Source organism: Rhinopithecus roxellana, chromosome 14, assembly GCF_007565055.1.
Source record: "Rhinopithecus roxellana isolate Shanxi Qingling chromosome 14, ASM756505v1, whole genome shotgun sequence".
NCBI lineage: Eukaryota > Metazoa > Chordata > Mammalia > Primates > Cercopithecidae > Rhinopithecus > Rhinopithecus roxellana.
In genome coordinates this window covers 80,405,513-80,418,996 of record NC_044562.1, presented here as the reverse complement: position 1 = coordinate 80,418,996, position 13,484 = coordinate 80,405,513, and the positions used below count along the sequence as shown (strand labels likewise).

The window sequence follows — 13,484 nt, the reverse complement described above, 5'->3', positions numbered from 1 at the left end:
TAAGTGATCAAGAAAAAGCTCTAACTTTCTACTTTTGTTAATTTTATGACATGACACTGGCCAAAATATTGTTTCAGTGAGTGTTGACCCATTCTTATCATCTCCCTGACATAAAATATACAATGTTTTAGACAGTATTGTACCAAGAGTCTTTTAGACAATTTTTACAAAAACTCTTTTTTTCCCATTATGCACTGGATAATAATAGTATCAGTGTCTATGTTCTTAAAGTTCCTTTTTTTAATTTATTTTTTGGAAAAAAGTTTCTCTTTGGTGGCTAGTTTAGGTGGCTTTGTGTCTTCTTATATTGGAACAAGTGTCAATTTCAATATATAATATTGTATTTTTAAAAAACCAGAATCAACAAAACGAAGATCACTTTTAATTTGGATTCAATTCAGAAGAATAAAACCCCTTTGCGTGACACGATATGGGGGAAATAAACTATTTACAGAGGAGCCAAGGAAGAAGTTTTTCAATCAAATCTCTTCTGTCAAAAGACAATGGAATATTTACCTAAAGCATCTGGGATTCATTTTTTACCTTTCCTAATATGTGGGTTTAGTGGGAGAATTGATTATGTCATTTCTTCTGTAAAGGTGAAAATAGTTTTTATAAACAACACAGTAACTTGTGAATGAAAGAAGTAATTTACTAGAACAACGCTTGTTGATGATAATTGACATTTAGGTATAACGTTATATATGAATGATTGTATTTATGTATTTATTTGTCAAAAATGTACATACCGTTTCGCCAAAAGTAATTGTCTGTAAAAGTGCACTCTCCAGGTTTGTAGTACTATTTAGGGTTACATGGGTTGCCAATCAAGCTGCTAATCAGAATACTATTTTTTGTATCAATGTTATAAAACTAAAAATGACAGACGCTGAAGATACCATTACATTTTCTTCACCTTCCTCTTGAAATGTAAACTGTTGACTGAAAGCACGATGCTTATGTACAGGCCCATCTGTCATGAGGAAGATTATGGTTCCATAAAGCTGATTTTTTTTAAACCATTGGGACAAATAAACAGAAGGAGAACAAATGTTTCACTTTTCTTCTTTTTAGAAAGAATCTCTGGTGAGACGTGATTGTTCAAAGCTGATGCCCTGCCATTAACCTTTCCCACGATCCCAATGTAGGTAATAGTTCATGCCATTCACAGCTCATCCCCAAGAGCCCAGTGCAACTTAACAGTCAACACAGACACTATTCCATCTAGTAAGTAGACCAGTGGCTACTCTGGGACTTAGGAAACAGGGATTTACTTGCCCCTTGGTGGCCTCCAGGAATCATTTAGTTAAAAAGGCTAGTTAAGCCTCTGTATTAAAGACTATGGGTTAAACATGCCAACAAATTCCAACTCAGGGGAGCACTCTATTAATAATGTGTTTGGCAAATTAGGACGTGTTAAATCTAAGGCAAAAATGTCATTCTCATGGTTCATCTGCATGTATTCTTTGGAATACTGCATGTTACTTTAGAAGTTTAATTGGATCAGAAAAGATTTATTCAGACATCCTTCACAGCAGCCAAGTAGATGTTGATTGCTGATGCCTGATTGTGTAAGCAAAAGACTGAGAGCTATTTAAGAGACAAAAGTTCCTTTTATTATCAGTCCTGATCTAGCTAAACAGATACTCACTTTTTTCTTTGTTTTCTTCAACTTATTTTAAGTTCAGGGGTACACGTGCAGGATGTGCAGGTTTATTACACAGGAAGTCGAGTGCCATGGTACTTTGCTGCACAGATCATCCCATCACCTAGGTATTAAGCCCAGCCTCCATTAGCTATTCTCCTGATGCACCCTCCCCTGAACCCCTCCTGACAGGCTGCAGTATGTCGTTCCCCTCCATGTGCCCATGTGTTGTCATCATTCAGCTCCCACTTGCAAGAACATGTGGTGTTTGGTTTTCTGTTCCCGTGTTAGTTTGCTGCGGATAATGGCTGCCAACTTCATTTATGTCCCTGCAAAGGACATGATCTCGTTCCTTTATATGGCTGCACAGTATTCCAGATATTCACTTCTTAATGGAAATTTAACTTTTGATTTATTCTCCATATACCTTGGAGTTCAAAAAAATAAAGTTTATCAGGTGAGTGGAACTATGTGAATAAATAATAAAAACATAAAATATACAGATTTGTATGCCACATAACTTTTTCAAAGGACCAACATCAAAAGCAGTGATCTAAAATTATAGTCTCCAGGTCGGACACGGTGGCTCACGCCTATAATTCCACCACTTTGGGAGGCCAAGGTGGTGGGTCACCTGAGGCTAGGAGTTCAAAACCAGCCTGGCCAACATGGTGAAACCCCATCTCTACTAAATGTACAAACATTAGCCAGGCATGGTGTAATCCCCGCTACTTCGGAGGCTGAGGCAGGAAAATCGCTTGAACCTGGAGGCAGGGGTTGCAGTGAGCCAAGATTGCGCCACTGCACTCCAGCTTGGGTGACAGAGCGAAACTCTGTCTCAAAGATAGATAGATAGATAGATAGATAGATAGATAGATAGATAGATAGATAGATAGACAGATAAAAGTATAGTCTCCAGACCAGGAGCACTAGATTCAACAGGGAACTTCCTAAAAAAGCAAATTCTCAAGTCCCTCCAGAAACTTCAGCGTGTGACTCACCAGTCCATTTTAACCAGCCCTCTAGGTAACTCCAGTGCCCACTGGAGCTGAGAACACTGACCCAGAGCAGAGATTGGCAAACTACAGCCTGTGAACTCCATCTGGCCTGCTGTTCACAAGCTAGGAGTGGTTCCCATGAACAGCTGCAATGATTTGATGACAGCAGATGCTGACATGGAACTCCAACTAAGCAGGACGTTAGTCCAATAGGAAGAACACCATTCCTCTCATTAGTAGATGTGTATTACCAATAAACAAAATTATACTCGGTTATTTTGAATTCCATCAATACAAAACCAGGAAATTTATTTTTTCTTTTGTTGTGTAATGTACTATCATATATATATAGAAATATAGATTTTTTTTTTTTTTTTTTTGAGATGGAGTGTCGCTCTGTCACCCAGGCTGAAGTGCAGTGGCATGATCTTGGCTCACTGCAAGCTCCGCCTCCCAGGTTCACACCATTCTCCTACCTCAGCCTCCCCAGTAGCTGGGACTACAGGCGCCCGCCACCTCGCCCGGCTAATTTTTTGTATTTTTAGTAGAGACAGGGTTTCACCGTGTTAGCCTGGATGATCTCTATCTTCTGACCTAGTGATCTGCCCTCCTCCGCCTTCCAAAGTGCTGGGATTACAGGCAAGAGCCACCACGCCCGGCCAGTACTATCATATATTTTCAAGTTTGCTTCTTGACCTGCAAAGCTTAAAATATTTATTATCTTGCACTTTATAGGAAAAGTTTGTCAACCTCTGACCTAGAGAAACAGGAAAACATCTGAAAAAGGTGCTACACAGAAAATATTTCAAGTTATGGATGAAAAATCACACCAACATTGGAATTGTCTTCCCACACAGCCAGGAAAATGACAATATAGTCATGATAATGAATTATATTAAAAACCAACAGCTGCATATATTTTTGAAATATTTCCTTGTTTTCTCTGAGTGATTTTTAAAAATTATAAAAGCTTGATTCTAATTGTCACAATTACCTACATCTTAATTAATATATTGTTTAAAGATGTGTGCATATTAGACCTAAAAGGGTGGGTTTCATATAGCTTGATTATCATAATTGCAAGTATTCTATTTTCTCATTTACTTAATTGATTGTCATAGATTTCCAGATGAATTCACACTGCTGGGAGAAAACTGAATACATTTTTAAGAGAAAAAACAAAAACGAACAAAATGTAAAACAGAAATGGGGATATTTAAAAGAGCGATGTGCTCCTCAGTATAATCCATGTGAGCATGAAAAATCGCCTTTGATAAGATCTCCTTACCTCCTTGCTGGTTAAGATGGGCATTTTTGTGAAATGAAAAAGAAATGAATGAAAAAGTGTTATTGATTCAACCACATCGATAATAACGCTGGCTCCACACTCTCTTCAGCCAGAGGTGCCTAGCACTCAAGAAAAATTATCCATTTAGTTTACCTTCTAGAATCTATTAGTTTAGTACATTATGTCAGCTATTTGTTAGGCCTGTTGCAATGACCTCAGGCGTCACCTGGAGGGAAAATGACACAAGAGGTGATTTATTCTCTCTAGGTTTATTCTAGAATGTTTACTCAGCAGTGGCTGCCTGATACTGCAGGCTGGGCCCAGTTACGTGTGGGGGTGTGTGATGAAGACTGTTTTTCAGCAGAGGTGAAGATGACCTCACCAAGCATGAGGTAAGGGGGAAGAAAGCATCAGAGAATTTCTCCTGTTGCAAAACCTTAAATTTGCAGTGCCCATTCTTCTGTGTTGTCATTGTTGCTGCTGAATCCTAACAATAGCCTCATGAGGTAGATGCTGCTCTTAAGTTGGCAGATTAGGGAACTGAGGCAACAGAGGCTTCTGCAACTTACAGGGCGAATTCAGGCCCTCTGGCTCTAGAGGCCATGTTCATCACCAACATAGCATTTTGCTTCTCAAAAATAGGGACACATAGCACTCCCCACCACCACACTGCCCCAGGCCCCAGTTCCTGTAGAATTCACTGTAGCTATTTTAATTTGTTTTTCAGTTTGGAACTTCTGCCCCCTTTTTCACTGAGTTATAATTTATATACTTTAAAATTCCCTCTTTTAATGTACAGGTCTATGAGTTTTGACAAATGTGTACAATCAGGTAACAACCACCATAATAAGAACGGTTCTAGTACTTACCCAAATTTTTTTTTTTTTTTTTTTTTTTTTTTTGAGACGGAGTCTCGTTCTGTCACCCAGGCTGGAGTGCTGTGGCCGGATCTCAGCTCACTGCAAGCTCCGCCTCCCGGGTTCACGCCATTCTCCTGCCTCAGCCTCCTGGGTAGCTGGGACTACAGGCGCCGCCACCTCGCCCGGCTAGTTTTTTGTAGTTTTTTGTAGTTTTTAGTAGAGACGGGGTTTCACCGTGTTAGCCAGGATGGTCTCGATCTCCTGACCTCGTGATCCGCCCGTCTCGGCCTCCCAAAGTGCTGGGATTACAGGCTTGAGCCACCGCGCCCGGCACCCAAATTTTCTCATGATGCTTTGTAATCAGCCCCCTACCCCAGCCTCTGGCAATCACTGGTCTCTTTCCAAATGTTTATTTTACTTGAGATTTACGTTTTACTTAGTAGTCATCATCTATAATGTTTAATGTATAGAAAAAGTTTCTTCAAATAACCCATCATGACACCTTAGCATCTAACAAAGCACAAAATCGAAAAGAAGAGGATAAAACAAGAAAACAGAATCTTAAGAAAATAGTTAAGCAACACATAAACACAGATAAAAGATTCAGGAATTTAAAAATAAACCACCATTAATTCAATAATATCCAAGTCTAATAAATATTAATAGGAAGATGCCAGTCAAAAATCTACCACTTCAGTAACTCAAAATTTAGACCAGCTCACTAGAAACTTTAACAGAGCTTCTGTCCTTCAGAACTCACACATTTCTATAGAGAGAATGATCTGTAAGTTCAATTATGCCTTTTTTCCTCTTGGAAGCAAAGGATCCTCTGGAGAGGTATCCATCACTAGCTAACTCCTTAAAAAGGCAGGCCCTGTTTCCACTCAAGGCTGTGGTTCCACACCTGTCGCAAACCACACTCTGATGAGCTCCCCCTCTGTGTCTGCTTGTGCGTTCTGACTTACTGTTGGTTTCTTCAACATATACTAGTCCAAATTCTCTTTAGGAAAAGATAATTTCACCACTACAAGCTTCTCTTTAAACTTTATCAACAGAATCATCTGAGTTAACTTGGATAGCATGTCATTTACAACAAAATGCCTCTCCGTCCTAGCAGGAGTTGGAGCCATAGGCAGCACAAGTATGGAAGTAAATAGGATACTGGAGCAGAAAGGACAGGATGAGGGACACGTAGACTCTAGAACAATGCTTCTCAGACTGGCATATGCCAAGTAATTACCTGAGAATCTTGGTAAAATGCAGATTCGTAGTTCTGGAGTCTAACCCACAGTTCTTTCTTGTGAGCTTCTAGGCAATGCTGATGCCACTGGTGCATCGACTGTGTTTTGAGTAACAGAGCTCTGGAATTCAAGGCTAGATTCTAAACAGGGTTACTCGTTTTTTGGTTTGTTTGGTTTTGGTTTTGTTTTGAGACAGGGTCTCCGACACCCAGGCTGGAGTGCAGTGGCATGATCTTGACCTCCCAGGCTCAGGTGATCCTCCCACCTCAGCCTTCTGAGTAGCTGTGACTGCAGGCTAGAGCCACCATGCCCAGCTAATTATTTTATTTTTATTTTTTTTATAGAGACAGGGTTTCACCATGATGCCCAGGCTGGTCTCAAATCTTCAGCTCACGTGATCCACCCTTCTACACCTCCCAAAGTGCTGGGATTATAGGCGCGAGCTGCCGCACCCAGCCTAGGGTTATTAGTATTCACTAAGCATCTATACCAGAGATGCTTACCATAGCAGAGACTTTTGCCTATACTACCTCTTTAAATATTCATAAAAACTTGTTGGAAGGGATTACGGATTAAAGTGAGGTTTGAGACTGTAGTACAATTTTAGGTTAGAAACTCACTCTTTTTATTTCTTGTACGTAGCTTTCTCTAAAACCTTATGGGAGAAGGGTGAGGTCCTAGAGGAAGCAATACACCAAAGAAACAAAAACAATGGGAAGCAAAATACACTATTATTTTGCTGATTCAGTACCCAGTAACCCAATATAGGATTCTATGTTAAAACCAAGCTGGAGCTTATGATGTAGCCCGGGGTCAAAGTGGGACTTAATGGCTTTATCTTCCCACCAACCACCATTTATAGTATGTGGGCATGCTATATAGCACAGAAAAGAGACAGAAGTGTGTAGAGCCAGGCTACAGGGTTCCTGGTACAAGACAATGGAGACAACAGGAACAGAAGGAAAGCAGCACAGAGAGCCACGCAAGTATGTCATCTGCAAAAAACAGTAACCCCACATATGTATAAATGAGGTCAAATTGTTGTCATAGGATATGACTATTCAGATTTACAGCCAGGTGCGGTGGCTCATGTCTATAATTCCAGCACTTTGGGAGGCCAAGTTGGGTGGATCACTTGAGGTCAAGAGTTCAAGACAAGCCTGGCCAACATGGTGAAACCACGTCTCTACTAAAAATACAAAATTAGGTGTGGTGTGCACACTTGTAATCCTAGCTACTCATGAGTCTGAGGAAGGAGAATCACTTGAAACCGGGAGGCAGAGGTTTTAGTGAGCCAAGATTCTGCCGCTGCACTCCAGCCTTGGTGACAGAGCAAGACTCCATCTCAAAAGAAAAAAGGTTTATAATCTGACCTTTTGGGAGGAACATTATTAGGATGAGAGGAAGGAAGTTTTTTTGTTTTGTTTTGTTTTTTGTTTTTTTGTTTTGTTTTGTTTTTTGTTTTTGGCATTAATGAGAAAACACCTAGGTGGTCCCTCCCAAACAAAGAATCCAGCATTTATTATTGTCACCATTTTGGGGTTGAAAAATCCAAGAGTCAGAGAAATCAAAAGACTTTTTCAATGTAAAAAATCAATAACTAGAAAGATAGTATTCATACCCCAAGTATTTTGACTGGAGTCCAGTCTTTTATTTTCCATTATGTCATACTGCTCTAAATTTTATTTGCAATTCAGAAACAAGTAGGTGCAAACCCTCCCTGGTTTAAAGGTTAGAATCAGCAATATATCCAAGGTCAAACGAGCAGTCAGTGCTTGAAGTAACAGACAAATCTGAAAAGTCAGCAGAAAAAAAACAAGCAATCCCGAGTCCAGATATGCAGCTCAAAGAATGTGCAAATAGCTAAGACAACAGGGTCAAAACCTAGGCAAGAGTCAGATAAATAGGTTCAGAACAGGCATCAGGTTCACTTAATATCAAATGGCACAACACAGTGAACCTGCTTTTTCAGGCAGAGCTCTCGTCCAGGATACCTTTTAATTACCATGAATTGTGTTGACTCCAAGATCCCCAAAGGGAGGACTGTACCTCTGCTTTGGTGTCCAGAAATAACCTAGATCAGATGTCACCACAAATAAAATAAGTGTTTTTCAACAAGAACACAAAATACTCTTTACAACAGCTTTGCATGCACTGTTTATTTCCAAGACAAAAGGAAAGAAGAGAAAATGACGCCCAAGTGACAAAGGAGAAGAATCAGCAGGAGAGACCATGATAATTTAAGGAGACGATGAACAAGAACCAGGAAGACCAGGGAAGTAAGAGAGCAGAAGGAACTAATTCAGGGGTAGAGGGAAGATGGGGAAAGAACCACACCTGTTTTCGGATTATGTTGACCAATGTTTCTTTGCTTTTGCCATTGTAAAAATTATCTATCATAAATTTCAATCCACTTTCCATCAAATTCTCTTTCAGTTAGAGTATAAAAAAAGGTAGGGGGAGGTATTTCCCAGAGGCAGATACCAACCCATATTTTCTCATATATCAGCTTGTTTTTTTATGGCCTGTTTGTTTTACTTTTCTTACCTTTTTCTTATTATTATACTCAGTTGGTTCTGATTCCCATTCCAGAAACAGTACATTCTTTTGCATTAAATTTTGCAGATGTCCTACAGATTAGATCCCAGAGGTTATACCTGTTTTGATTTCCAAGGACATAATAATAAGCGAAATCCCTAATTTAAGTGAAGAAGGAGACTGTTGGAGACCTTTCTCTCTACATTAGAAGGCTGTTACAAACTAAAGCAATCTCACTTTAGAGTCTAGCTTTAAACTTAGCATTAAAGTCAAAATAATGAGATTCACATTAGGTTTCTGATTATAAAGTCAATTTCAATTGAGAAACTTGTCATTTTGCTTTTATTACCCTGGGTACATGGCAGAATATTGACGGAAATCTATGAAGACATATCCATTCATTCATTCATTCAACTGTTCACTCATAAATATTCCTTGAAGGTCAACCAGGGACCAGATGCACTGTTAGCACCAAGTGTTATTATATATTTAGGAGGTGATTGTCCAATATTCCTTACAAAGCTGAAGCTTTTTTGTTATAACATTCAAAATCAGAAATTGCTTCCTAGAATTGCTAATCCCTGAATGTCTTCTCAGATGATGCTTTATGCTAATAGGACTTGTGATCCCAAGTTTACCAAGCCAGAATTGTTTATAACTTAGTTCTTGGAATCAACATTTTTTTTTAAATTTATGAATAAACCTAATAGATTAGCATATGGGTTAAATTAGTGCCTCTTAACCAAGGAGGAAAAACAGTAATGCATATTTAGTCCTATATATTTGGGTCTCCAAATACTAAACCCATTTTCATTAAAGTAAATTGTGTTAGAGATCCAGCCCCAACCAAGAACCAATAGGCTTAATTACATTACGTGGTAATGTTTTTGTTTCTTCAAACAAATGGAAGATTATACAGAACCCTAGACAGGTTTAGTGATTTAAAATAAAAATGCACTTCCGTGAAATTAAGATAAGCATATAGCACAATGAGCAATAGAATTTGTTGAAAAGCTTCAGGTGAGCAGATCTATCTCCATCACCTATCTGGAATCAGCCTCTATGTCCAATCTGCACTCACAGCCATGAATGTGCAGCTGACCATGGTTGAAGTCAGTGACTAAGAAGTTTTTGGTTTATTTTTGCTAGGTTCATATTACCCATCTTACCCTTCAATGACATCGGCTTCTCAAACAATCCCTGATATGGAACTGATTAACTCTTGCAGGTCTGTTTGGCCTCTCTGTGGGTGGGGAATTGTGGGTGGTGATGCTGGAAAAAATCCTATTAAATATAATTACAAATTGCAGTAAGAGATATATAGGAAAGCGCTATGGATGCTATGAAGAAATATGTTTCAGATTAAAGAGTTTGAGGTGGACTCTGAAGAAGTGATATAAAAACAATCAAATTTGGATCCCACCTTCAGGCTGCATGTTGCCTCAGAGGTGTGCAGATCTTTTGGTCTGGACATTATTTTTAAAATATGTGAATTTGGCTGCCACCCAATCCCCTCAAAATCTGAATTTCGAGCCTGCATTATAAATTTTTTAAATTTTTTTTATTTTCATAGGTAATTGGGAACAGGTGGTGTTTGGTTATATGAGTAAGTTATTTAGTGGTGATTTACAAGATTTTGGTGCACCCATCACCCGAGCAGGGTACATTGAACTCAATTTGTAGTTTTCTATCCCTCACCCCCTTCCCACCCTTTCCTCCTGAGTCCCCAAAGTCCACTGTGTCATTCCTATGCCTTTGCATACTCATAGCTTAGCTTAGCTTCAACTTATGAGTGAGAACATACGATGTTTTTTTTCCATTCATGAGTTACTTCACTTAGAATAATAGTCTCCAATCTCATCCAGGTCGCTGTGAATGCCATTAACTCATTCCTTTTTATGGCTAATATACCTTCATACACACACACACACACACACACACACACATATACACATGAGAGCAAATCCAAATAATCTCAATGAGAAATAAAATGGGAGATATTACAACTGACACAATAGAAATACAAAAAATCATTCAAGTCTACTATGAACAGCTTTACATGCATAAACTAGAGAATCTAGAAGAGATGAACAAATTCCTGGAAAGATAAACCCTCCTAGCTTAAATCAGGAAGAATTAGATACTCTAAACAGACCAATAACAAGCAGTGAGATTAAAGTGGTAATTTAAAAATTACCAACAAAAAATGTCCAGGACCAGACAGATTCACGGAAGAATTCTACCAGACATTCAAAGAAGAATTGATACCAATCCTATTGACACTATTCCACAAGATAGAGAAAGAGGAAACCCTCCCTAAATCATTCTATGAAGACAACATTCTAGAATGTATATATTATATATTATATATATATTTACATATTTATATATAATAGATAAATATATATTATATATATATATATATATATATATATATATATATATATATATATATATATCACAATTTCTTTATCCGCTCCTTGACTGATGGGCATTTGGGGCGGTTCCACATTTTTGCAATTACGAATTGTGTTGCTATAAACATGAGTGTGCAAGTGTCTTTTCTGTATAATGACTTCTTTTCCTCTGGGTAGATACCCAGTAGTGGGATTGCTGGATCAAACAGTGGTTCTGCTTTTAGTTATTTAAGGAATCTCCACACTGTTTTCCATAGTGGTGTACTAGTTTACATTCCCACCAGCAGTGTGGAAGTGTTCTCTGTTCATCACATCCACACCAACATCTGCTATTTATTATTATTATTATTATTATTATTATTATTATTACGGCCATTCTTGCAGGAGTAAGGTGGTATCGCATTGTGGCTTTTGATTTGCATTTCTCTGATCATTAGTGATGTTGAGCATTTTTTCATGTTTGTTGGCCATTTAGTTAACTTCTTTTGAGAATTGTCTATTCATATCCTTAGCCCACTTTTTGATGGGTTATTTTTTTCTTGTTGATTTGTTTGAGTTCATTGTAGATTCTGGATACTAGTCCTTTGTCAGATGTATAGATTGTGGAGACTTTTTCCCATTCTATGGGTTGTCTGTTTACTTTGCTGACTGTTCCTTTTGCTATGCAAAAGCTCTTTAGTGTAATTAAATCCCAGCAATTTATCTTTGATTTTATTGCATTTGCTTTGGGGTTCTTGGTCATGAAATCCTTGCCTAAGCCAATGTCTACAAGGGTTTTTCCAATGTTATCTTCTAGAATTTTTATAGTTTCAGGTCTTAGATTTAAGTCCTTCATCCATCGTGAGTTGATTTTTGTATAAGGTGAGAAATGGGGATCCACTTTCATTCTCCTACATGTGGTTTGCCAATATGCCAGCACCATTTGTTGGAAAGAGTGTCTTTTCCCCACTTTATGTTTTTATTTGCTTTGTTGAAGATCAGTTGGCTGTAAGTATTTGGGTTTATTTCTGGGTTCTCCATTCTGTTCCACTGGTCTATGTGCCTATTTTTATACCACCACCATGCTGTTTTGGTGACTATGGCCTTATAGTATAGTTTGTAATCAGGTAATGTGGTGCCTCTGGAATTGTTCTTTTTGCTTTGTCTTGCTTTGACTATGCAGACTCTTTTTTGGGTCCCTATGAATTTTAGGTTTTTTTTTTAATTCTGTGAAGAATGATGGTGGTATTTTGATGGGAATTGTGTTGAATATATAGATTGCTTTTGTCAGTATGGTCATTTTCACAATATTGATTCTACCCATCCATAATCATGGGATGTGTTTCCATTTGTTTGTATCATCTATGATTTCTTTCAGCAGTGTTTTGTAGTTTTCCTTGTAGAGGTCTTTCACCTTCTTGGTTAGATATATTCCCAAGTGTTGTGTTGTGTTGTATTGTATTGTATTGTATTGTATTGTATTGTATTGTATTGTATTTTTATTTGAAGCTATTGTAAAAGGGGTTGAGTTCTTGATTTGATCCTCGGGTTGGTCGCTGTTAGTGTATAGAAGAGCTACTGATTCTTGTACATTAATTTTGTATCCAAAAACTTTGCTGAATTCTTTTATCAGTTCTGGGAGCTTTCTGGTGGAGTATTTAGGGTTTTCTAGATAAAGGATCATATCATCAGCAAACAGTGACAGTTTGACTTCCTCTTTACTGATTTGGATGTGCTTTATTTCTTTCTCTTGTCTGATTGTTCTGGCTAGGACTTCTAGAGCTATGTTGAAGAGGAGTGGTAAGAGTTGTTCATCAGAGATATTAGTCTGTAGTTTTCTTTTTCCATTATGTCCTTTCCTGGTTTTGGTATTAGGGTGCTACTGGCTTCATAGAATGATTTAGGGAGGGTTTCCTCTTTCTCTGTCTTGTGGAATAGTGTCAATAGGATTGGTACCAATTCTTCTTTGAATGTCTGCTAGAATTATTCTGTGAATCTGTCTGGTCCTGGACATTTTTTGTTGGTAACTTTTTAATTACCACTTTAATCTCACTGCTTGTTATTGGTCTGTTCAGGGTATCTAATTCTTCCTAATTTAAGCTAGGAGGGTTTATCTTTCCAGGATTTTATTCATCTCTTCTAGATTCTCTAGTTTATGCATGTAAAGGTGTTTATATTAGACTTGAATGATTTTTTTGTATTTCTATTGTGTCAGTTGTAATATCTCCCATTTTGTTTCTCATTGAGGTTATTTGGGTTTTCTCCCTTCTTTTCTTGGTTCATCTTGTTAATGGTCTATAAATTTTATTTATCTTTTCAAAGAACCAGCATTTTGTTTCATTTGTCTTTTGTATTTTGTTTGTTTGTTTCAATTTCATTTAGTTCTGCTTTGATCTTGGTTATTTCCTTTCTTCTGCTGGTTTTGGGTTTGGTTTGTTCTTGTTTCTCTAGTTCCTTGAGGTATGACCATAGATTGTCTGTTTGTGCTTTTTCAGACTTTTTGATATAGGAGTTTAGG

At 37.9% G+C, this 13,484-nt stretch overlaps 1 long non-coding RNA gene across 1 annotated transcript in view; it reads right to left on the bottom strand.

Annotated features, from left to right (window-relative positions):
* Positions 1 to 13,484, bottom strand: part of LOC115893146 — a 76,444-nt gene that overhangs the window by 51,313 nt on the left and 11,647 nt on the right. The gene's annotated exons all lie outside the window — the stretch shown is intronic.